We start from the raw sequence: 13,130 nt of genomic DNA, 5'->3' as shown, positions 1-13,130 counted from the left end.
TGGAGACTTGCCTCCTACAACAGAGAAAGGTAAGGAAAATAACAGACCAGCATAAAAACATTGATTTTCTGATTAATCATTATTTTCATTTAAATGATTCAATATTATTTCGTAAAGTCTCAAGATTGATCTTGAGAATCTCTACCCTGCTCAATTACTATCTGTTGATTTTTGCATATCTTTGTTTTTGGCATCCCATCCAACAGATGTTGCTAATGCGCCTTTTAAGGCTTTCTACTGAAAAAGCACTTTACTACCTCACATAGGATGTGAAAGGTCCGGCTGCAATTAAAACTGCATATTATGGTGTGTCTGGTGTGTTGGTAAAGAACAACTAGATAAAGGCAAGGCCATGTTTTTGTTCTTTAGTTCAGAAGTTAGGCATTGTTGTAACGCAACAAATTTGAGAAATCACTTATCCCGATGTCAGCCATATACGTAATCTCAGCTGACATCCAAACAAGTAGAGCCTGAACAATCTACATTGGAGACGGCGGGTAGCTCTAAGCTTCTATTTAACTTGCCTTGTACTCAAAAAATAACAGGATTGGTAACAGTTTTGATCTGTAAAGATGTGAGACCCGACACTCTTGTTGAAAATGAGGGCTTTCGACAAATGATACAAGTTTTTGAACTGCGGTATGCTACACCAAACAGCAAGGAAATAATTGAAGTTATTATACCCAGACTTTATGAAGATCTTAACCAAAGCATCGCCATAGCTCTCAGCTCAGCGGAGAGAGTAGCCCATCTATTAATGACTCAGCAACCGTGGAGGATGTGCTGCAAACAAGCACATTGCATGGCGGGATCAACCTCGCTGCTATATGGAGTAGCGGGTCTAGAACTGTGGTGACATATGGTGCTGTGGCTCTGCAAGTGGATATTATTGGGCTATATGTAGAGCTGCTGAAATGGATGGCTGTTTTTCTAAAAACCTTTTCTAGCATTTGCAATGAACTGTTTCATTTTGTGACCGCATCGATAAGAATTTTGTGTGTTGTTAAGTCCAATAAACATTGCTTCTCTTTAAGCACGTGTTTAGCAGTACTGCTACACCCAGCCCAGCAAGTGGGCAGTTGTTGGTATTTTCATAGCAGCCTGCGATACCAAATTGGGAGTGTGCACAAAGTAGCCGATGTGAAGTAGCTCCATAAGCTGTACCACACGGATCATATTAGTGGCGTTGTCAATCATGATGGCTAGTTCTTGTACTTTAAGTTCCATTAATCCAACGCCGCTGTTAACAAACATCAGCTCTTAGATCCTCTCTTTAAAACACATTTTTGAAAAATGATTGACGTGACTACTACATGTGAGTAACTGAAGATATGTGTAACTTGTAGAATTATATTAAGACAAGAGTCTTCTGCTGTATCTTTAATTTCGACTAATTCAAGAATAGTTTAAATGCCCAATAGGGGAATAAAGGGTGTCTACATGTAGATTCATAACATATGAATAGGTTATTGAATAACATTTACTATTTAAAAATATATTTTTTTTTTATTTTCTAGTATTTTTGCAAGATGATATAGATGTTTTATAAACTAGATGCCATTGCATTGTATTAAAACAAGCAGACCCCCATAATATGTGTGGACTCTGATGTGGCAAGATATATTTTATTTAAATTATGGTGAATTATATTTTGTTCCACATCTTCCAAATACTAATGTTATTAATCTCTACTTCATACAAGTATTTATTCTTAAATGTCATACCATGCTTATGCATATGTTATGAAATCACTATGTAGACACCCCTCAAATAAAATGTTACTGAGATTTGTCACATTATATTAATATTCTCTGTGCATGGTTAAGTAATCTCTTAAAAAAGCCACCACTTCAAATATATCAGTGTATGCTAATTCAGTCAAGATTAAATCGATACCGAATTGAATCGAGATACTGTGAATTGAAATTGAATCGGGACAACAGTGCCAATACCCAGCCCTAGTAAATAAAGTAGGAGTCTTACCAAATTATTTAATTGATTACCGACATTGCCAATGTCAAGACCGATAATTATTTAACCAAATTAAATCTCTCCTAACTTTAAACACCACAGCACAGAAAGAAACTGTGTTGCAAAATCAGGCTCCTGTCAAAAAAGTTTCATTGCTCCAAGCAAGTGGAAAAAGCACATATTGGTGTTAGAAATTTGTTAGTAGGTAAACTCACAAAGACCCTTGAGAATTGGAATACAGAACAGTACGCAAAGAACTTCTGCTACAGAGAAGTGTGATTACCTGTAAGATCTACATTACTAAACGACAGTTTAATATATGCACGGACGGCGGACGCAGGACGCACCGAGGTGCATGCGCCAGGGCGCCTCAGCGCCCCAGAGTCAAACCCAGCGACTTCCCAGAGTCTGATTAACTATTTTGGATTTACCATTTTATGAATGTTTTGTTTCCAATTTACTTCATTTAAACCTTTCCACTCCGATATTGTTTGTATTTATAAGTGCAACAACTCAAAGACATTTTGGACTTAAATGATGTAACAATTAAAATTAAATTTTTGTTTTAATAAATTGATTAATTTTAGTACAAATATATGTATTTAATTCAATGAAAACTTTACCAGAACTGATTGCCATTCTTGTATTTGTGATTCTTTAGAGAATCGGGGTTTACTGGTAATAAAAGACTAAAGACAAAACAGAGTGCCATCATGAGCAATGCTGCACTTCCTGTCTCTCTGATACTCTAGAATTGAGCAGTTTGTTGGCTAAAAGCATTCACGGAGAAATGAATTACTGAATGTTACTGGTGCTCCTTCAAACCAATGGCAATATGCCTTTATAGCTCCTCACTGTGACTCCTCTCTGATCATTTACTAAGTCAGAATGTTTTTTTCTTTTTTGTATTTTTTTTATCTGTATTTGTTGCTGCTGATTAGGGTTGATAATTTGGTGGTAATTGTTGTTTTTTTATAATATTTCTATATTTCTTCTTCTTCTATCGCTTTGCAATTGTAATCTTTTGCAAGAGTTACAAAAGTAGAAAACTGATTCATAGCCAAGTCTAAATAAATATTTCCTCTTGTTGAAACAAAATGAAGTTTACAAGCTGTATAAATGCAGTTATCTAATAAAAAGAACCTCCAGTTATTTAAAATATCTAAGAAAAAAATAAACCCAGCAAACTGCTAGATGCTGCACCAATGAGCACTGACTTGAGCTCACTAAAGAAATCCAAATGAACACCAACATCAGCAATTTTAGAAAAAGTAGGGGGCTTCGCCCCCTGCTCGTTTCGCGCGCCAACCCCCATTTTTGTTTTTCCGGATACACACTTTTAAGATTTTTTTTTTCTTTGAATTGTTGCTATTTCATTAGTTTCACTTTTATTTCAGAATTTCTGTAAAAACAATATTTGGAATCTTTCGAGTCCCAACGTGCTGAATCTTTTTAATGAGGTCAGTGAGACATGTGCTTAATGACTGTGTACCATAATTCAGGATAGGTTTCTCTGTTTGGACTTTCAGCACAGACAAAGTGATTGACATCATCATCAGTTAATAATTTTTTTTGCAAAGTAACCAATAAATGCATGTGAGGTAAACTCTGTTTTTGAAATTCTCTTGACTTAATAAATTTCAAAGCCTTACAATATTTACATACTTCAGACATATCACCTATGTCCATATATTCGATCTCTATTCGCCTTTTAGTTATTTCTCTAAGTAATAATTTCTCTTTCTTTGCGTTAATGTGATGTTTACTTTCTTTTTTTTGACACTGTCGTTTTTTTCTGCTTTCATATTCTGTATCTTACTCAGCATGTGTTTTGCGCCTACATTTTTTTGAGTCTTTTGAATTCCTGTTTTCATTATCTCTAACCTGCTCTGCATGTATTTAGCCCCTTTGTTTTTTAACCTTTTTATGACGTTTTACTTTGTTTTCTACTCTGTCTTTTATTTCTGACCTCGCTTTATCCTGCTTTTTTTTAATGACACCTGGTCTGTGGTGATTATTTTCCCTTTTTCAAGTAATAATTTCTGTTTGTTTGTGCTCCTGTGATCTTTACTTTCTTTTTTTTATACTTTCTAATTTTAATTAAAAAAAGCCTGTGGCCTAATACAGTGCAAATCAGCTCCCCATAAGTTTAAAAATGGAGAGGTGATCATGGCCAGCAAAAACAAGTTGTACCACTGGGTAGAATACTATTTAGAGCTTCAACTTGAAGAGAACACCACTGTTAGCTTAGGACTGAGTTTTGTCTAAAGACTACTGAAACTGAAAGAACTAAATGTATAATCATTTCTTGGTGAACTCAGTAAAGCAATAGATTGTTCAGCCTAAGGAACGATACCTGAATGTGGCGGACTTGCTCTAGAACTAATCAAGTTCTGTAAAATCATTCTCCTTATGTCTCTGCATGATCTCCTAAGTCAGGCTTCAGCTGTTCAGCAACAGGCATGGTAGATGCCAGAATTGCTACTCTATGCAAAAATTAGGCTAATAGAATTAATTTCTCTGTTTAGTACTGTTGGCAAGATACTTGCATGTGTTATATTATTCAGACTCCAGAAAACGGTTGAATGAGCATATGCCAAGTAAATATGAAAGGTATCCAGCTGACATAATACTCAACGGCAGAAAAAGGGAAGCCACATACATAGCATTTACTGATCTAACTAGGTCAGAAAGAATGGCCTTTTGAAGGTACTGGTGAAGATAGGTTGTTTTCCAAAGCTGCTAAGAATCATCTCATTCTTTAATGAGAGCATACAGGAAACAGTTCTCTGTTATGGAAGTATTCCTGATGCTTGTATTATGAATAGTTGTATATTTTCAGTCTTCTTTTTGGGATCTTCTTTTGTCTGCTCCTTATCACATATCTGGATCCTTATCAAAGCTTTACTGAGGACTGTTTAATTATACCCTTCTGCCAGCTAGGACCAAAGTTTGTGTAAGTTCATTATATGGACTTGATATTTGCTCATGATATTGCTACCACAACTCATGATTTAGAGTATTTGCAGACACTATACTATCCTGCAGAGGTTCCAGCCTATCCATGAGTCTTAAAGAGACCAGTATGATGATAAAGGGCATTCATTTGCCTCCAGAAGTTATCATTGATAACTATAAGCTGGATATTTTTCACTGTTTTATTTTAGTTTCACTATTAGCAACAACTTCTTCATTGACACAGAGATAAACACGTGCATAGAAAAAGCAGCTTCCACCTTATCTCACCTCACATTTGAGTAAACAGCAGACTTACTACACAGATGAAGACAGCAGTTTACACTACATGTGTCATCAGTACGCTTCTGTATTGCAGTGAATCCTGCACTTTATTTTCCAAAGACAAAAAAGAAACTCAAGTTTTCACTTGCTCTTTCTTCAATACAGGCTCAGTATTTTTTATCTTACAGAGTTTCCAACACTAAAGTCCTCCTGAGAATGTATATATTGTTAAGGAAATGCCACCTTCCATGCTTTAGCTATGTTTGGCATATACAGGACAGTAGAATCCCAAAACTTACTCCTTATGGAGGACCTGCTACTGGGAATAGTAGGATGCCACAGACTGCACTTTAAAGATGTGTTCATGCACGACATGAAGGCAATTTTAATTAATAATAAACACTGAGAGGAATCTGCCAAAAACTGCAGCAGGTGGAATCATATCATTCACAAGAACCTTAAATTAGGAGGGAAGATGCTCTACTACCTAAACAAAGAGAAGCAAGCTTATTGCAAAGCCAGTCATCACACTACTATTACTAATACTACTAATACTTACATATGCAGCCACTGTAATAGAGATTCTTCCTTTACAGTCATAGTTGATACTACATTCACCAATTTTTTAAGGGCACAAATACATAGTAAAATATGACTGACAGAAACCTACTACTACTACTACTACTACTACTACTACTACTATGCTTACCTACTCTGTCTGTTGTGTATTTGATTGCCAGTGCCTAATTGATTTTGATTTTCAGTTATGATCAGGCTGGGTGCTCTCTGGATATTAATTTACATTACACTTACATTTATTTGCTTGGCAGACACTTTTATGCAAAGCGACTTATAAAAGAGGCCAACATAATTTACTAGACATCAGTCTAGGGACTATCTGGGAACAAGTGGTACAGGACAAGGTTACAAAAATTGAATGCCACAAGTGAAGAGATCTGAACAAGATCCAAAAAAACGTAACAGATAATATCAGTTAGAAAGATTACATCTTGCCTGAAGAAGGGGCCTGAGTTGCCTCGAAAGCTTGCATATTGTAATCTTTCTAGTTAGCCAATAAAAGGTGTCATTTTGCTTGGCTTTTCTCTATCAGTTAGAAAGAAATTCAAGTAAGTCTTTAAACACTTCTTAAATGCATGGAGGGAGTCTGAATTTGGAAAGGAGGTGGACAGCTCGTTCCACCTGCTAGGACATACACATGAAAAGAGTCTGGATTGAGATTTGATGCCACACAGAGTTCGTAGCACCAGACGCCATTCATCAGTAGACTGGAGTGGCTGAGAAGGAGCATTGGATCTTACAAGTGTTTCTATATAACTAGGTGCTGACTACTTTGTAGGCAAGCATCAAGAAATTAAACTTAACACATGCTACTACAGGGAGGCAATGTAGTGATCTTAAAAGAGAAGTGACATGCATTCACCTTGGTTGATTGAAAATCATTTATGCTGTTGCATTTTGAATCCATGGAGCTGGACAGTTTGACATCCGTGGCAGAGGCTCCTGTCAATCATGGAGAATCCACTGCATCCACTAAACAGTGTCATCTCCAGACAGAAGAGCAGCTTCAGCGACAGACTGCTGTCACTGTCCTGCTCCACTGACAGACTGAGGAGATCGTTCCTCCCCCACACTATGCGACTCTTCAATTCCACCCGGGGGGGTAAACGTTAACATTATACAAAGTTATTGTCTGTTATACCTGCATTTTTATCACTGTTTAATTTAATATTGTTTTTTATCAATATTCTGCTGCTGGAGTATGTGAAATTCCTCTTGGGATTAATAAAGTATCTATCTATCTATCTATCTATCTATCTATCTATCTATCTATCTATCTATCTATCTATCTATCTATCTATCTATCTATCTATCTATCTATCTATCTATCTATCTATCTATCTATCATCTGTACTGACTTGGTGACACATGTCCAGTACCGCCGCTCCCTATACGCAGAGTACGCAGTCTGCGTAGGGCACCAACTCCCATAGGGGGCACCATCCCAGCTGCTCAAAAAAATCGTTTTTATATATTATAATAATAAATTAATATCAGTAATATACATATACAAAAAAACAAAAATATAAACGTATATATTGCATGTGAACGCAGGGTAGGCTAAGCACACGTGATGACACGCGCGCCCTCACCTCTGTTACGGCTGCCTAACTAATATTTGGGGGAGTGGGCACAAAAGTAAATTTCTGCTTAGGGCACCCATTTGGCCAGCAGCGGCCCTGCACATGTCAGTTCTTGTGTCAGCAGAATGCTGCAGTAGATAGTAGTTCAGGCGAGACAAGAATAAAGCTTAGACCGGGAGTTGTACTTCTTACACTGTGTATAGAGTGAATCTGCAAGACTGAGAGGCTGTTGTGACATGCTCAGAAGAGGACATCTGGATATTGATCACGACCCTGAGGTTGCATGCAGCCTTATGAGTATTAAACAACAACAACAACAACATTTATTTATATAGCACATTTTCATACAAAAAGTAGCTCAAAGTGCTTTACATAATGAAGAGAAGAAAAATAAAAGACAAAATAAGAAATTAAAATAAGACAACATTAGTTAACATAGAAAGGAGTAAGGTCCGATGGCCAGGGTGGACAGAAAAAACAAAAAAAACTCCAGAAGGCTGGAGAAAAAAATAAAATCTGTAGGGGTTCCAGGCCACGAGACCGCCCAGTCCCCTCTGGGCATTCTACCTAACATAAATGAAATAGTCCTCTTTGTAGTTAGGGTTTTTCACGGAGACTTGTGGAGTGCTGAATAGACAGTCAAGCTGGTATAACAAGAAGGTCTGTGGTTGGCAGGTTGAGCTGGAGATGGTGTTCCTACATTCAGGTTGAAATATTGGTGAGACATGGAGATTCTAGCTGATACCATGTGGTCCTGTGGTGGGAATGACAGGTACAGCTGTGTATCATTGGCATAACACTGATAAGAGAAACCATGGAACTGGATGATAGGGCCTAATGAGGAGATTTAAAGAGAGAGAGGGCCTAGCACAGATCCTTGGGACACCCCTGGGCTTGCTTGTTGCACTCTTCACATCTTTCCTCACTAGGGGTCTTATTTAAAAAACGTCTTGTGGATTTGAGCATAAAATCATGACAAAAAAACAAGAAAGTGCATACACCTAAAAAAGTCATATTTATAAAACTTGCTATACGCACATTTCTATGCAATTTACCCTTTCTAAATCACGATCACCTTGTAAATATGCATATGTGACAGCACATTGAACAGCACCCAGAAACATCCATATATGGAGCTTATTAATCAACCTCATACATATGCAATCACAATGCTGCAGAACTTCATTGGCTGGTAGAGCAGCCTCTTCCTCCTAGCATCCCGAGACACCACCACCTGCCTTCAAGAGTATCTGACTGTGCTCTGAAACTGAGAGTTTCTATATCATGTATGGCATTTTAAAGAGCCTCTCCTGTGCACTCTGGGGGTCCAGGAAAGATGCAAGACACCATCGCCTAAGCAGGTAGCCACTATCTCTTGGCACATGTAATAACATAATTACTGTTACAATAAATAGTACAGGCCATATGAAACACTAGAGGTTCAGCCAGTTACCTTACCAAGCCAGCCACCATGTACAGTACTATCATGCCTGTCAAAGCTATTTTGTCTCAAAATAAATGAATCATGGGTTCACAGAACGTTTGCCAGTCACATCTTGGATGACTTGTGCAGTAATAGAATATAAATGTTTATGGTTCACTAAAGCTCATTCATTCTCGCTAGTTGCTGTTATTGCAATTAGAGCGCAGTAAAGTGTTCTGATTACGTTAGGAGAACTGCTGCAAATTGCCTTTAAATGTGGGAAAAAGCATGTTATATTTTATGTACTGTGTGAGCATCCACACCTTATGAAAAATGGATGTAGCACCTCACCAGTCAGTTAATGGCTTCCAGCAAAGAAGGCACGATGAACTGAAGGTTGGTTGAAATACTGTTGATGTGTCAGCCAGTTCCCTGAGAAGTGACAACAGGTAGCTGATATGATGAAAAAACGAAAAATTTCATCAGTGCAAACATGTAAAATTGGCGATCTTAAAAGAAAACTAAAATACAATCTGTACATCATATTCACTGGTTTTCAGATGTAATATGTTTGTCATATCAATGCACATTATAATACTGGCTCCGTGATATGAATTATTATGTGTACAGGTCATCACTTAGCTGGTCTGGCTGCATTTCCCTACTCTGAAATGTTGCATATGCATGGGTCAGAGTGGCCATAAATACACACATGTTCCCCTGTCAAGTTTCCTTTTATAAAACCTGATGTTTGCATGGGAAGTTGCATATGCACATTTCAAGCCTCTTTTTGTGCGTAAGCAAGCTTTATAAATGAGGCCTCAGGCTATTCAATTCATTACTTCATTGTAAGTAGCTGTCTAGACCTCTGGGGTATCTCACCAAATCTTGAAATTAGGCTCTTTATGATATGTCTGATACTGGTTTCGTGCTTTAGATGAGATGTTTTATTAGTGGGAAACCCACACCCATCTAACACGTCTAGCTATACTTCCATCCTTTATACCTGAATACCACTGATTCTACAAAATCCATTTTATCAACAACTTGCTCAGATTATTTTAACAACAGGTATTTGTTAGATAGCCACTAATTCTGACTTAATTAAACAAGCAAAAAATAGTCTATGAAATACTGCATAAATGAATACTGTACATGCAGGACTACAGTCTATTAATAGCTAAGCTATGAAGTTTCCAGTAAAAAAATTAAACGCACTTTAGTTTTATGTCAAAGAGTAAAAATTGCAATCATTACTAAAAGGTAGTTAGGAAAGAAAAACACCACCAATATGAAACATTGTGAGAGTACATATTTGGGGAAAAAAATTGTGGTTTTAAACATATAGTCGAATCAAAATGTCCATATATAAGTAAATGGGATAGAAAGAGTTTTAAATTGGTTAGAAAAATGTCATGTTACGTAATTTTCTAACTTGCTTAATCCAAACCAGGGTCGCAGTGAAGGATAGAGCCTATCCCAGCTAGCACAGGGCCCAAGGCAGGAATAAACCCTGGACAGGGTGCAAGTCCATCGCCGGGTGAACACACACACACACATGTCCATAAAGCAAGTACACACTGTGGCCAATCTAGTGTGGCCAAGTCACCTAACCTGCATGTCTTTGGACAGTGGGAGGAAACCATAGCACTTGGAGAACATGCAAACTCCATGCAGGAAGGACCCGGTATGTAAACACTGGTCTCCTTACTGTGAGGCATCAGTGCCACCACTGCACCACCATGCCGCCCTCAGAAAAACTTATTTTCATGTTACTTTAATATACATATATATTTTATCAATTATTTAAAAAGTAATCAGCAATGGAAAAAATTGAGAAAATAAAGCACAACAAAATAAAAACATACAATACCATAAATATTGCCAGGATTTTACAAAGTTGGTATCATCAAATCAACCTTTTTACAAGTATCACTTATCCTTGATTAGTTTTCCATTTTTCAAATTATTTACAAAATTAAAAAAAAAATGAAGCTCTACTTTAAACACTCTAAAACACAGAACATTTTTAGTCCATTTGGCTTATTAAAAACAGATTATTTCATTATATAAAGCCATACCTTTAGCATAGGAAATGCGTGTTATAGATGCTTTATGTCTTTTGGAAAATACACATAAATTTTGTTTATTAATGTATTTTAGTAGAGTAAAATTCATGTTAATTTTATGTATGAGTTTGAAAATAATTTCTTTCACTTTGTTTGTGAATTGTAATGGTTAGAGTTATTTTCAGTTTAAATTGTACATTTTTCATTCCAAAAGTAAATACATGAAGAAACATGACTGGAGTGACATAAATTTCTCATCATCACAAACATTTATTTCTATAGCACATTTTCATACAAACGATGTAGTTCAAAGTGCTTTACAAGATGTCAAAGTGGTAATTTCATGCAAAGAAAAACAAATTTAAATTAAATAAGAAAAGTAATGCAGAAATAGTTTACAAAAAATAAATAATGCACACTTACATAAGACAGGTATATAATTAAGAAAAATACAGTCTTTAAATATAGAATTTTGTTTTTTTAAGTCTCTAAATGACAGGCTGATGATAATGTGTTGTTACATTTTCTTTCTTGTATCTTAATGCTGTCCACCCTATGTACAGTAAATGGAAAGTAATGCAGAAATATCAGAAAGAAACACATTTAAGTTACCATTTATTACAGTTGTCATATTATCCAAAATTATACCATAGATAAAACCAAATTAATGTTAAGTAACAAAGATATGAAAATTCCCCAAAACATCTATGTAGGAGTATATTCTACCACTCTTATTCAATAATTATAATACTAACAGAGTAATGTTAACATGCCATGCTTTCAGAAACCAAGCTTTATTTTTATATTTAATACATTTATTATTCCAGCTCAGCTGTGCTACCCATCTAAAATGAGTTGAAATCTAAGTAATCAATGTAGACCTCAGTGTTAACATTTGCAGTGCACCATGTAATGCACGTTTCCGTTACATGCCATTTAGTGTAGGATTCATACAAGTAGTGTTAATGTGTATGATGCGCCATCTTTTGGAATGAGAGAGACACAGCAACCGGATGGACACACAGACACTTATCCTTTTATTAAGGTTGATGTAGTATATATGTGGTGTAATTTGTGTTTATAAATTAAGTTCTAGGAGAGTAGTGCTTGAAAACTTGACAGATTAATTATGATGACCTTATGATTATAATTTTGATGTCAAAATTATTGACATAACAACTAAATAATCTATTTTCGAAGACCAATTTGGGTATTAAATTCCAGATATTTATACAATGCACACTTTTTTTTATTTAATTAATTTTAAAACTCCTGGTTGCAGTGTGGAAATTCAAGACATTCATGCCACTTTGACTTTTATGATTAATAATAACTGTTTTCTAATATTGTAATAATAAAAAAAAAATCTCCAGTTAATCACCAATTTAACTTTTCCCCTAAAACTGGCACTAAAATCAGATTACATCTTCTTCTTGATTTTTGCAAATACTGTGGTAATCAAAATTAGAGAACAATTTACAACTTCGTAAATAAATTTACTGCTTATACTTATTTGAAGTTATCCTAACTGGAATAGAAGGGCAGTTTTTAAGCATATTTCAAATTTATGTACATTCTGAAGCACAATATAAAAAATTTAAATGAGAAATTTGAAGAACTGTGATCAAAACTAGAGAACACTCTCAGATAAGTCTTACTTATTGGTGTTAATCTGGCAGCTGGTGCTAATTTCCTTAATTATCTGACAAACCCTATTTATCTGGCAACACATCTAATTACTTTGCAAGATTGTGAGTTGCTCTAAAGTGACTGAAACTCTGTGACAGCCATTGCAAGAAAGAGAATAAAAAAAATTGGCTGTCCAAGTCAGTGATTTCTAGAATATTGCAACTTTACAATAACACTAATTCATTGAAGTTCCCTCAAAAATGCTGGTCGTCCAATTAAGACAAATGCATGAGAGGAGAGGATAATTTATGGCCTTTCAATGGGAAATCAGTTTAACACTGCAGCTGGAGCTGCTTGCTAGTTCAGCACTAAACAGGGAAAGGATCTGTCTCCGCATACAGTGTCTCACCATTTAAGACAATTCAGACTGAAAGCCCACTCTTCACTCACCAAGCTTCTCATCAGCAGAAAGAATCAAAAGCCTAGATTAACCTTTGCCGGGGAGTATGTTGTGTGGACAGAAAAGAACTGGTTCAGAGTTCACTTTAGTGATGAGAGCAAATGTAATTTATTTAGGTCCCATGGGAAACATTTGGAATCAAACTGGGGAAAGACTGGACCCAAAGTGCATAAAAA

The sequence above is a fragment of the Erpetoichthys calabaricus genome, chromosome 12 (genome assembly GCF_900747795.2).
Source record: "Erpetoichthys calabaricus chromosome 12, fErpCal1.3, whole genome shotgun sequence".
Classification (NCBI taxonomy): Eukaryota; Metazoa; Chordata; class Cladistia; order Polypteriformes; family Polypteridae; genus Erpetoichthys; species Erpetoichthys calabaricus.
This window is presented reverse-complemented; position numbering follows the sequence as displayed.